Genomic DNA, 12,782 nt, shown 5'->3' with positions numbered 1-12,782 from the left:
GTCCGCCCAGGGCCATAAAGTGTTTGCGATGTATGACAAGTCCTTTAAGGACTTCAAGAACTACTTCTTTAAAGTTTGAGCTGTCGAGGGGGCCCGCCCCTTTTTTCTTGATGAAAATGACGAGCCTGCTTTTCCTCTAGAGTGGCAAAAGAATGTAGGAGTGCCACGTTATACATGGGAAATGCTTAGTGAGGTTGAGCGGGCCTTTGTAGTTGTTCTTGAAGATTTGTGGGGGAAGCCTCCCCATCTGGATAGGAAGAGATTTTTGAGTGATCCATCTTTGGTTCGGGCTGCTTTGGGTACTGTCTGCTTTATTATTTTTATACTTGCTCTTCCGAGCTTTTTTCTTCTTCTATGTTGTAATCTGTCTTTTGTGGTTGATTTTGTGTTCTTCAGAGATGTCGAAGAATAATGACTCTATGAAGGCCTTCAAGAAGGCGAAGAAGGCAACTGCTGCTTTAAATATTTCGGCCAAGGCGGCCGGAGAGGGATCTTCCCAGGTTCCAGTTAAACCTCCTGTACCTAGTTCTCCCGGGCTGAGGAAAGCAATTCCTATTCCTCGGATTCGCTTGGTCGATCCTCTGCAATCTTCTGCTGCAGCTCCTGGTGCCCCTCCTTGTAAGAAGCAAAAGTCATCCGAGCCCTTTAACCTGGATGCCCCAGATTTTGATGCTATCGAGTTTGTCGACCAGCAAATTGCCCCCTATGGTGGGCTTTCTATGGACGATGTTTCTCTTCTTCAGCATCTGGATTTTATCATTAAAAGTAGTGTGAAGATGGCTCATATGGGTGCCGCTATATTCCGAACAATTCAGGGGATTCCGATTCATGCCACAAAATCCTTTATGGAAGAGGCCAAGTCGGAATTTGATCGAATCAAGGGTCTGAAGGAGGAGTTGGAGGTGAAGTTGGCGAAGGTGGAGAAGGAGCTGGAGGGTGAGAAGGCCAGCTCTATTGCCCTTGCTGCTTCTTTGAAGCTGGCCGAAGACATGGCATTGAAACATAAGGATAGCTATGTCTCGGCTTATAGGGAATTGATACATCTTCGGGAGGATTTGGAAACAGCTCGGGTTAATTATAGTGAGCTTCAAGGTCACCTTGTGGGTAGCGTAACTGCTGCCTCCGAGAACCCGATGGAGCAGTTCCGGGTTGTTGCTCCTGATGCCGACTTGACTCTCATCAGCCTGGACAATGTCGTGAGGGATGGTAAGATTGTCCCTGATGACCAGGATGATGATGAGGCTGATCCTCCCCCAGTGCCTTCTCTTAAGGTGTCGACCTCCTCTGTTCCTCCCGTTACATCTGATCCAGATTGCCAGATTCTAAACCGGGATGATGAACCATAGATGCCGTGCCCCTTCAGACTCGTCCTCCTTCCCCTTGTCCTGACGCTGCCAAGAAGGCTCCAGATGTTTGCTGATCTCTTTCTGGATGTATAGTTGGCCCGGCTTGTGGGCTTTTAAAACTTTTCATTAACATTTCCTAGTTGCTTGTTTAGCAACTTTTTATTTTAAAAAAAGAAAAGGTAGCTCGCTTTTCCTTCACGGTAGGTTTTGGTGGCCTTCCGGGCCTTATAACTTTTGTGGAGTAACAGAGGTAGTTTTTTGACTTGGTATCTTTTCAGTTTTCTACTGATGTTTGAAATCTTGTATCTCGACCTTTTCGGATTGCTTTGTTTTATTGTTTGTAGCTTGGATCCTTTGAGGTTTGTGACTTATGGGTCCAACTTGTTTCTTGGTGGTTGATGAGCGGATAATTTATACACTTTTTGGCATTGTTTTTAGTATGTTTTTAGTATCTTTTAGTTAGTTTTTATTATATTTTTATTAGTTTTTAGTTAAAATTCACTTTTCTGGACTTTACTATGATTTTGTGTGTTTTTCTGTGATTTCAGGTATTTTCTGGCTGAAATTGAGGGATTTGAGCAAAAATCTGATCCAGAGACTCAAAAGGACTGCAGATGCTGTTGGATTCTGACCTCCCTGCACTCGAAGTGGATTTTCTGGAGCTACAGAAGCCCAATTGGCGCGCTCTCAACGGCGTTGGAAAGTAGACATCCTGGGCTTTCCAGCAATATATAATAGTTCATACTTTGCCCAAGATTTGATGGCCCAAACCGGCGTTCAAAGTCACCCTCAGGAATTCCAGCGTTAAACGCCGGAACTGGCACCTAATTGGGAGTTAAACGCCCAAACTGGCATAAAAGCTGGCGTTTAACTCCAAGGAGAGTCTCTACACGAAAATGCTTCATTGCTCAGCCCAAGCACACACCAAGTGGGCCCGGAAGTGGATTTTTATGTCATTTACTCATCTCTGTACACCCTAGGCTACTAGTTTTCTATAAGTAGGACCTTTTACTATTGTATTTTCATCTTGGTAGCTATCTTTGAGTTTTATGCTATCTTAGATCATTGGGAGGCTGGCCTCACGGCCATGCCTAGACCTTGTTCTTATGTATTTTCAATGGTGGAGTTTCTACACACCATAGATTAAGGTGTGGAGCTCTGCTGTACCTCGAGTATTAATGCAATTACTATTGTTCTTCTATTCAATTCCGCTTGTTCTTTGTCCAAGATATCACTTGTTCTTCAACTTGATGAATGTGATGATCCGTGACACTCATCATCATTCTCACTCATGAACAAGGTGACTGACAACCATTCTTGTTCTACAAGCATACGAGGCTTAGTGAATATCTCTTGGATTCCTGATAACACGATGCATGGTTGATCGCCTGACAACCGAGTGCTCGCCTGACAAACGAGCCAGCCATTCCATGAGATCAGAGTCTTCGTGGTATAGGCGAGAACTGATGGCGGCATTCAAGAGAATCCGGAAGGTCTAACCTTGTCTGTGGTATTCTGAGTAGGATTCAATGATTGAATGACTGTGACGTGCTTCAAACTCCTAGCAGGCGGGGCGTTAGTGACAGACGCAAAAGGATCGATGGATTTTATTCCGGCCTGACCGAGAACCGACAGCTGATTAGCCATATGCTGTGACAGAGCATGGGAACATTTTCACTGAGAGGATGGGAGGTAGCCACTGACAACGGTGAAACCCTACATGAGCTTGCCATGGAAAGGAGTAAGAAGGATTGGATGAAGACTGTAGGAAAGCAGAGAGACAGAAGGGAAGGCATCTTCATACGCTTGTCTGAAGCTCCCACCAATGATATACATAAGTATCTCTATCTTTATCTTTATGCTTTATTCGTTTATCACTATACCCAATTGAGTCTGCCTGACTGAGATTTACAAGGTGACCATAGCTTGCTTCATAGCAACAATCTCCGTGGGATCGACCCTTACTCGCGTAAGGTATTACTTGGACGACCCAGTGCACTTGCTGGTTAGTTGTGCGAAGTTGTGTTTATGCCATGGTATTGAGCACCAAGTTTTTGGAGCCATTACTAGGGATTATTTGAGCTGTGAAAAGTATTGATCACAATTTCGTGCACCAAGTTTTTGGCGCCGTTGCCGGGGATTGTTTGTGTATGGACAACTGACGGTTCATCTTGTTGCTTAGATTAGGTATTTTTTTCTTCAGAGTTCTTGAGAATGAATTCTAGTGTTTCATGATGATCTATTGAAATCTGGCTGGCTGAGAAGCCATGTCTAATTTCATTGGACCGAGGTTTCAACTGATCATCACAATAGCTTGTTGATTTCTATCAATCTTGCTATTGGAGCAATGATCTGCTAAGGCTTGGCTGGCCATTGGCCATGTCTAGTGTTTTGGACCGAAGCTTTCTTTGAAAGCTTGGCTGGCTGTGAAGCCATGTCTAATTCCTGGACCGGAGTCTTAGACTAGCATTGCAATGATTCCTGGAAATTCAAATTGAGAATTCTGAAACCTTTATTTTCTTTTCCACTTAATTTTCGAAAAAAAAAGCATAAAAAAATTAGAAAATCATAAAAACCAAAAATATTTCTTGTTTAAGTCTAGTGTCTCATTTTAAGTTTGGTGTCAATTGCATGTTTCTGTTCTTCTTGCATTTTTCAAATTTATGCATGTGTCTTCATTAATCTTCAAGATGTTCTTGATGATTTCCTTGTTTTGATCTTTGAATTTTATTGACTTGAGTGTTTTGTTGTTTCTCATGTGCATTCTCATGTTGTTAGTGCTAAGTTTGGTGTCTTGCATGCATTGTTATTTGATTTTAGTTGCATTTTGATTTTTCCTCATTATAAAAAATCCAAAAATATTTTTAATTTGTGTCTTTTCAAGTCAATAATACAGAGAATTGAAGATTCAAAACATATTGCAGAGGAATTATACAGAAAAAGCTGGGCATTCAAAAATGCCCAGTGAAGAAGACAGACTGGCGTTTAAACGCCAGCCAGGGTACCTGGTTGGGCGTTTAACGCCCAAAAAGGGTGCATTTTGGGCGTTAAACGCCAGAATGGATACCATTCTGGGCGTTTAACGCCAGGATGGCACTAGGGGGAAGATTTTGTTTTTCAAATCAATTTTTTTTCAAGTTTTCAAAGTTTTTCAAAATCAAATCTTTTTCAAATCATATCTTTTCAATCAAATGTTTTCAAAATCAATTTCTTTCCTTTTTCAAAGATACTTACTAACAATTAATGATTTGATTGAACATCTCAAGTATGTTACCTTTTCTGTTGAGAAAGGTTTAATGTTTGAATCATATCTTTTCTTGTTAGGCAAGTCATTAATTTTTAAAATCAAATCTTCTTAAATTGTTTTCAAATCATATCTTTTTAAAATTGTTTTCAAATCAAATCTTTTCAATCATATCTTCTTAACCTCATCTTTTTCAAAATAGTTTTCAATCAAATCTTTTTGACTTCTAATTTCAAAATCTTTTTCAAAAATCACTTGATTTCTTTCTCACTCTTATTTTCGAAAATTAATTAGTGTTTTCAAAATGTTTTCAAATTCTTTAACTTAATTTTCGAAAATTCTCTTCCCCTCTTCCCACATCCTTCTATTTATGGAGTACTACTCCTTCTTAATGCACAATTCGAACTTCATCCAATTAAAGTTTGAATTCTTCCCCTTCTTCTTTCTTCTATTTTTCTTTTCCTCTGACACCTCAAGGAATCTCTATACTGTGACATAGAGGATTCCATATTTTCTTGTTCTCTTCTCTTTCATATGAGCAGGAGCAGAGACAAAGGCATTCTTGTTGAAGTTGACCCTGAACCTGAAAGGACCTTGAAGCGAAAGAAGCTAAGGCACGACTCTCTGTTGAGGACCTGACCAAATTCTTCAAAGAAGAAGACATGGCAGCCGAAAACAACAACAATGCCAACAATGCAAGGAAGGTGCTGGGTGACTTTACTGCACCTACTCCCGACTTCTATGGGAGAAGCATCTCTATCCCTGCCATTGGAGCAAACAACTTTGAGCTTAAGCCTCAATTAGTTTCTCTAATGCAACAGAATTGCAAGTTCCATGGACTTCCAATGGAAGATCCTCATCAGTTTTTAGCTGAGTTCTTGCAAATCTGTGACACAGTCAAGACTAATGGGGTTGACCCTGAGGTCTACAGACTGATGCTATTCCCTTTTGCTGTAAGAGACAGAGCTAGAATATGGTTGGACTCACAACCTAAAGACAGCCTGGACTCTTGGGAAAAGCTAGTCAATGCCTTCTTGGTAAAATTCTTTCCACCTCAGAAATGGAGTAAGCTTAGAGTGGAAGTCCAAACCTTCAGACAGAAGGATGGTGAATCCCTCTATGAAGCTTGGGAAAGATACAAACAATTAATCAGAAAGTGTCCCTCAGACATGCTTTCTGAATGGAGCATCATAGGTAATTTCTATGATGGTCTCTCTGAACTATCCAAGATGTCTTTGGATAGCTCTGCTGGAGGATCTCTTCATCTGAAGAAGACGCCTACAGAGGCTCAAGAGCTAATTGAAATGGTTGCAAATAACCAATTCATGTACACTTCTGAAAGAAATCCTGTGAACAATGGGACTAGTCAGAAGAAAGGAGTTCTTGAGATTGACACTCTGAATGCCATATTGGCTCAGAACAAGATATTGACTCAACAAGTCAATTTGATTTCTCAAAGTCTGTCTGGAATGCAAAATGCACCAAGCAGTACTAAGGATGCTTCATCTGAAGAAGAAGCTTATGATCCTGAGAACCCCTCAATGGAAGAGGTGAATTACCTAGGAGAATCCTATGGAAACACCTATAATTCTTCATGGAGAAATCACCCAAATTTCTCATGGAAGAATCAAGAGAGACCTCAACAAGGTTTCAACAATAATGGTGGAAGAAACAGGTTTAGCAATGGCAAGCCTTTTCCATCATCTTCTCAGCAACAGACAGAGAACTCTAAGCAGAACCCCTCTGACTTAGCAACCATGGTCTCTGATCTAATCAAAACCACTCAAAGTTTCATGACTGAAACAAGGTCTTCCATTAGAAATTTGGAAGCACAAGTGGGACAGCTGAGCAAGAAAGTTACTGAACTCCCTCCTAGTACTCTCCCAAGTAATACAGAAGAAAATCCAAAAGGAGAGTGCAAGGCCATCAACATGGCCGAATTTGGAAAGGAAGAAGAGGCAGTGAACGCCACTGAGGAAGACCTCAATGGGCGTGCACTGACCTCCAATGAGTTCCCCAATGAGGAACCATGGGAATCTGAGGCTCAAAATGAGACCATAGAGATTCCATTGGACTTACTTCTGCCTTTCATGAGCTCTGATGAGTATTCCTCCTCTGAAGAGGATGAGTATATCACTGAAGAGCAAGTTGCTAAATACCTTGGAGCAATCATGAAGCTAAATGACAAGTTATTTGGAAATGAGACTTGGGAGACTGAACCTCCTTTGCTCACCAAAGAACTGGATGACTTGTCTAGGCAGAAATTACCTCAAAAGAGACAAGATCCTGGGAAGTTTTCTATACCTTGTACCATAGGCACCATGACCTTCAAGAAGGCCCTGTGTGACTTAGGGTCAAGTGTGAACCTCATGCCTCTCTCTGTAATGGAGAAGCTAGGGATCTTTGAGGTACAAGCTGCAAGAATCTCACTAGAGATGGCAGACAACTCAAGAAAACAAGCTCATGGACTTGTAGAGAATGTTTTGGTAAAAGTTGAAGACCATTACATCCCTACTGATTTCATAGTCCTAGAGACTGGGAAGTGCATGGATGAATCCATCATCCTTGGCAGACCCTTCCTAGCCACAGCAAAGGCTGTGATTGATGTTGATGGAGGTGAACTGATCATTCAAGTGAATGAAGAATCCTTTGTGTTTAAGGCTCAAGGATACCCCTCTGTCATCATGGAGAAGAAGCATGAAGAGCTTCTCTCAAATCAGAGTCAAACAGAGCCCCCACAGTCAAACTCTAAGTTTGGTGTTGGGAGGCCACAACCAAACTCTAAGTTTGGTGTTGAACCCCCACATTCAAACTCTAAGTTTGGTGTTGGGAGGTTCTAACATTGCTCTGAGTATCTGTGAGGCTCCATGAGAGCCCTCTGTCAAGCTACTGACATTAAAGAAGCGCTTGTTGGGAGGCAACCCAATGATTATATCTTATATATTTTCTTTTGTTATTTTATGTTTTTTGTAGGTTGATGATCATAAGAAGTCACAAATTCCATTGAAAAAGCAAAAACAGAATGAAAAACAGGAAGAAAAACAGCACACCCTAGAGGAAGAATTCACTGGCGTTTAAACGCCAGTGAGTCTAGCAGTTGGGCGTTTAACGCCCAGTCTGGCACCATTCTGGGCGTTTAACGCCAGAAAGGGGCACCAGACTGGCGTTAAACGCCAGAAAAGGGCAAGAACCTGGCGTTAAACGCCAGGAATGGGCACCAGCCCGGCGTTTAACGCCAGAAATGGCTCAAAACGTGATTTTTGATGCCATTTGGTGCAGGGATGACTTTTCCTTGACACCACAGGATCTGTGGACCCCACAGGATCCCCACCAACCCCACCACTCTCTCTCTCTTCTTCTCCCATTCACCAATCACCTCATTACCTCTTCCCCAAAACCCCTTCACCTATCAAATCCCATCTTTCTCTTCACCACTCACATCCATCCCTCATAAAACCCCACCAACCTCACCCTTCAAATTCAAACCACTTTCCCTCCCAAACCCACCCAATATGGCCGAACCCCATCTCCCCTCTCTCCTATAAATACCCTTCTTCACTCCTTCATTTTCACAAAACTTAAACACCACTTCCCCTCTCCTTGGCCGAATACATAAGCCATCTCCTTCTCCCTCATTTCTTCTTCATCTACTCTCTTCTTTCTTCTTTTGCTCGAGGACGAGCAAACCTTTTAAGTTTGGTGTGGTAAAAGCATTGCTTTTTGTTTTTTCATAACCATTTATGGCATCCAAGGCCGGAGAAACCTCTAGAAAGAGGAAAGGGAAGGCAAAAGCTTCCACCTCCGAGTCATGAGAGATGGATAGATTCATCTCAAGGGTGCATCAAGACCACTTCTATGAAGTTGTGGCCTTGAAGAAGGTGATCCCCGAGGTCCCCTTTTCACTCAAAAAGGGTGAATATCCGGAGATCTGCCATGAGATCCGAAGAAGAGGTTGGGAAGTGCTTACCAACCCCATTCAACAAGTCGGAATCTTGATGGTTCAAGAGTTCTATGCCAATGCATGGATCACCAAGAACCATGATCAAAGTGTGAACCCGGATCCAAAGAATTATCTTACTATGGTTCGGGGGAAATACTTGGATTTTAGTCCGGAAAATGTAAGGTTAGCATTCAACTTGCCCATGATGCAAGGAGATGAACATCCTTACACTAGAAGGGTCAACTTTGATCAAAGGTTGGACTAAGTCCTCACAGTCATATGTGAAGAGGGCGCACAATGGAAGAGAGATTCAAGAGGCAAGCCGGTTCAATTGAGAAGGCATGACCTCAAGCCCATGGCTAGAGGATGGTTGAAGTTCATCCAACGCTCAATCATTCCTACTAGCAACCGGTCTGAAGTTACTCTAGACCGGGCCATCATGATTCATAGCATCATGATTGAAGAAGAAGTGGAAGTTCATGAGGTTATAGCCCAAGAACTCTATAAAGTGGCGGACAAGTTTTCCACCTTGGCAAGGCTAGCCTTTCCTCATCTCATTTGTCACCTCTGTTATTCAGTTGGAGTTGACATAGAAGGAGATATCCCCATTGATGAGGACAAGCCCATCACCAAGAAAAGGATGGAGCAAACAAGAGACCCCTCTCATCATGAGATCCCTGAGATACCTCAAGGGATGCACTTTCCTCCACAAGACTATTGGGAGCAACTAAACACCTCCCTAGGAGAATTGAGTTCCAACATGGGACAACTAAGGGTGGAGCACCAAGAGCATTCCATCCTCCTCCATGAAATTAGAGAAGATCAAAGAATCATGAGAGAGGAGCAACAAAGACAAGGAAGAGACATTGAGGAGCTCAAGCACTCCATAAGACCTTCAAAAGGAAGAACAAGCCGCCATCACTGAGGTGGACCCGTTCTTTAATCTCCTTGTTCTTTAATTTTCTGTTTTTCGAATTTTAGTGCTTTATATTATCCATGTTTGTGTTTTATGATCATTAGTGTCTTAGTGTCTATGCCTTAAAGTTATGAATGTCCTATGAATCCATCACCCTTCTTAGAGATTGTTCTTAATTGAAAAAGAAAAGAATTGCATGAATTTTGAATTTTATAACAGTTTAATTATCTTGATGTGGTGGCAACACTTTTGTTCTCTGAATGTATGCTTGAACAGTGCATATGTCTTTTGAATTTGTGGTTCATGAATGTTGGCTCTTGAAAGAATGATGAAAAAGGAGACATGTTACTGAGGATCTGAAAAATCATAAAAAATTGATTCTTGAAGCAAGAAAAAGCAGTGAATACAAGAAAAAAAAAGAAGAGGCGAAAAAAAACCGAAAAAAAAGGGGAAAGAAAGAAAACGAAAAAGAAAGAAAAAGAAAGAAATAAAGTTGTGATCCAAGGCAAAAAGAGTGTGCTTAAGAACCCTGGACACCTCTAGTTGGGGACTCTAGCAAAGCTGAGTCACAATCTGAAAAGGTTCACCCAATTATGTGTCTGTGGCATGTATGTATCCGGTGGTAATACTGGAAGACAGAGTGCTTTGGGCCACAGCCAAGACTCAATAAGTAGCTGTGTTCAAGAATCATCATACTTAACTAGGAAAATCAATAACACTATCTGGATTCTGAGTTCCTAAAGAAGCCAATCATTCTGAATTCCAAAGGATAAAGTGAGATGCCAAAACTATTCAGAGGCAAAAAGCTAAAAGCCCCGCTCATCTAATTAATACTGATCTTCATAGATGTTTTTGGAGTTCATTGCATATTCTCTTCTTTTTATCTTATTTGATTTTCAGTTGCTTGGGGACAAGCAACAATTTAAGTTTGGTGTTGTGATGAGCGGATAATTTATACACTTTTTGGCATTGTTTTTAGTATGTTTTTAGTATCTTTTAGTTAGTTTTTATTATATTTTTATTAGTTTTTAGTTAAAATTCACTTTTCTGGACTTTACTATGAGTTTGTGTGTTTTTCTGTGATTTCAGGTATTTTCTGGCTGAAATTGAGGGATCTGAGCAAAAATCTGATCCAGAGACTCAAAAGGACTGCAGATGCTGTTGGATTCTGACCTCCCTGCACTCGAAGTGGATTTTCTGGAGCTACAGAAGCCCAATTGGCGCGCTCTCAACGGCGTTGGAAAGTAGACATCCTGGGCTTTCCAGCAATATATGATAGTCCATACTTTGCCCAAGATTTGATGGCCCAAACCGGCATTCAAAGTCACCCTTAGGAATTCCAGCGTTAAACGCCGGAACTGGCACCTAATTGGGAGTTAAACGCCCAAACTGGCATAAAAGCTGGCGTTTAACTCCAAGGAGAGTCTCTACACGAAAATGCTTCATTGCTCAGCCCAAGCACACACCAAGTGGGCCCGGAAGTGGATTTTTATGTCATTTACTCATCTCTGTACACCCTAGGCTACTAGTTTTCTATAAGTAGGACCTTTTACTATTGTATTTTCATCTTGGTAGCTATCTTTGAGTTTTATGCTATCTTAGATCATTGGGAGGCTGGCCTCATGGCCATGCCTAGACCTTGTTCTTATGTATTTTCAACGGTGGAGTTTCTACACACCATAGATTAAGGTGTGGAGCTCTGCTGTACCTCGAGTATTAATGCAATTACTATTGTTCTTCTATTCAATTCCGCTTGTTCTTTGTCCAAGATATCACTTGTTCTTCAACTTGATGAATGTGATGATCCGTGACACTCATCATCATTCTCACTCATGAACAAGGTGACTGACAACCATTCTTGTTCTACAAGCATACGAGGCTTAGTGAATATCTCTTGGATTCCTGATAACACGATGCATGGTTGATCGCCTGACAACCGAGTGCTCGCCTGACAAACGAGCCAGCCATTCCGTGAGATCAGAGTCTTCGTGGTATAGGCGAGAACTGATGGTGGCATTCAAGAGAATCCGGAAGGTCTAACCTTGTCTGTGGTATTCTGAGTAGGATTCAATGATTGAATGACTGTGACGTGCTTCAAACTCCTAGCAGGCGGGGCGTTAGTGACAGACGCAAAAGGATCGATGGATTTTATTCCGGCCTGACCGAGAACCGACAGCTGATTAGCCATATGCTGTGACAGAGCATGGGAACATTTTCACTGAGAGGATGGGAGGTAGCCACTGACAACGGTGAAACCCTACATGAGCTTGCCATGGAAAGGAGTAAGAAGGATTGGATGAAGACTGTAGGAAATCAGAGAGACAGAAGGGAAGGCATCTTCATACGCTTGTTTGAAGCTCCCACCAATGATATACATAAGTATCTCTATCTTTATCTTTATGCTTTATTCGTTTATCACTATACCCAATTGAGTCTGCCTGACTGAGATTTACAAGGTGACCATAGCTTGCTTCATAGCAACAATCTCCGTGGGATCGACCCTTACTCGCGTAAGGTATTACTTGGACGACCCAGTGCACTTGCTGGTTAGTTGTGCGAAGTTGTGTTTATGCCATGGTATTGAGCACCAAGTTTTTGGAGCCATTACTAGGGATTATTTGAGCTGTGAAAAGTATTGATCACAATTTCGTGCACCAGTGGTTCTTTTGCGCTGGTCCCCCTTTAAGTTATTTCTGTAATCCTCTTTTTTGGACCTTTGTCAGGTCTCTTCCAGGGATTACTTTGATAACTTTTTAGTGGCAGGAGTCCGATTTGGTTATGTCGGTCTCTTTTTAAGTTATTTCTGTAATCCTCTTTTTTGGACCTTTGTCAAGTCTCTTCCAGGGATTACTTTGATAACTTTTTAGTGGCAGGAGTCCGATTTGGTTATGTCGGTCTCCTTTTAAGTTATTTCTGTAATCCTCTTTTTTTGACCTTTGTCAGGTCTCTTTCAGGGACTACTTGTATAACTTTTTAGTGATAGGATTCCGACTTGGTTATGTCGGTCTCCTTTAAGTTATTTTTGTAATCCTCTTTTTTGGACCTTTGTCAGATCTCTTTCAGGGACTACTTGTATAACTTTTTAGTGATAGGAGTCTGACTTGGTTATGTCGGTCTCCTTTAAGTTATTTCTGTAATCCTCTTTTTTGGACCTTTGTCAGGTCTCTTCCAGGGATTACTTTGATAACTTTTTAATGGTAGGAGTCCGACTTGGTTATATCGGTCTCCTTTAAGTTATTTTTTGTAGTCCTCTTTCTTGGATCTTTGTCAGATCTCTTTCAGGGACTACTTGTATAACTTTTTAGTTTGGGGCTGACTTTGTTATGTCAGACCCTT

The 12,782-nt window shown here is 41.6% G+C and overlaps 1 non-coding gene across 1 annotated transcript; it reads right to left on the bottom strand.

Moving 5' to 3' along the window:
• Positions 1-5,657: 5,657 nt before the first annotated feature.
• Positions 5,658-5,765, bottom strand: LOC130937860 (small nucleolar RNA R71). The gene has a single exon (XR_009069054.1). It is a non-coding gene; the product is annotated as a small nucleolar RNA R71 (small nucleolar RNA).
• Positions 5,766-12,782: the final 7,017 nt, after the last annotated feature.

Source organism: Arachis stenosperma, chromosome 6, assembly GCF_014773155.1.
Source record: "Arachis stenosperma cultivar V10309 chromosome 6, arast.V10309.gnm1.PFL2, whole genome shotgun sequence".
NCBI classification, from domain to species: Eukaryota; Viridiplantae; Streptophyta; class Magnoliopsida; order Fabales; family Fabaceae; genus Arachis; species Arachis stenosperma.
This window is presented reverse-complemented; position numbering and strand designations above follow the sequence as displayed.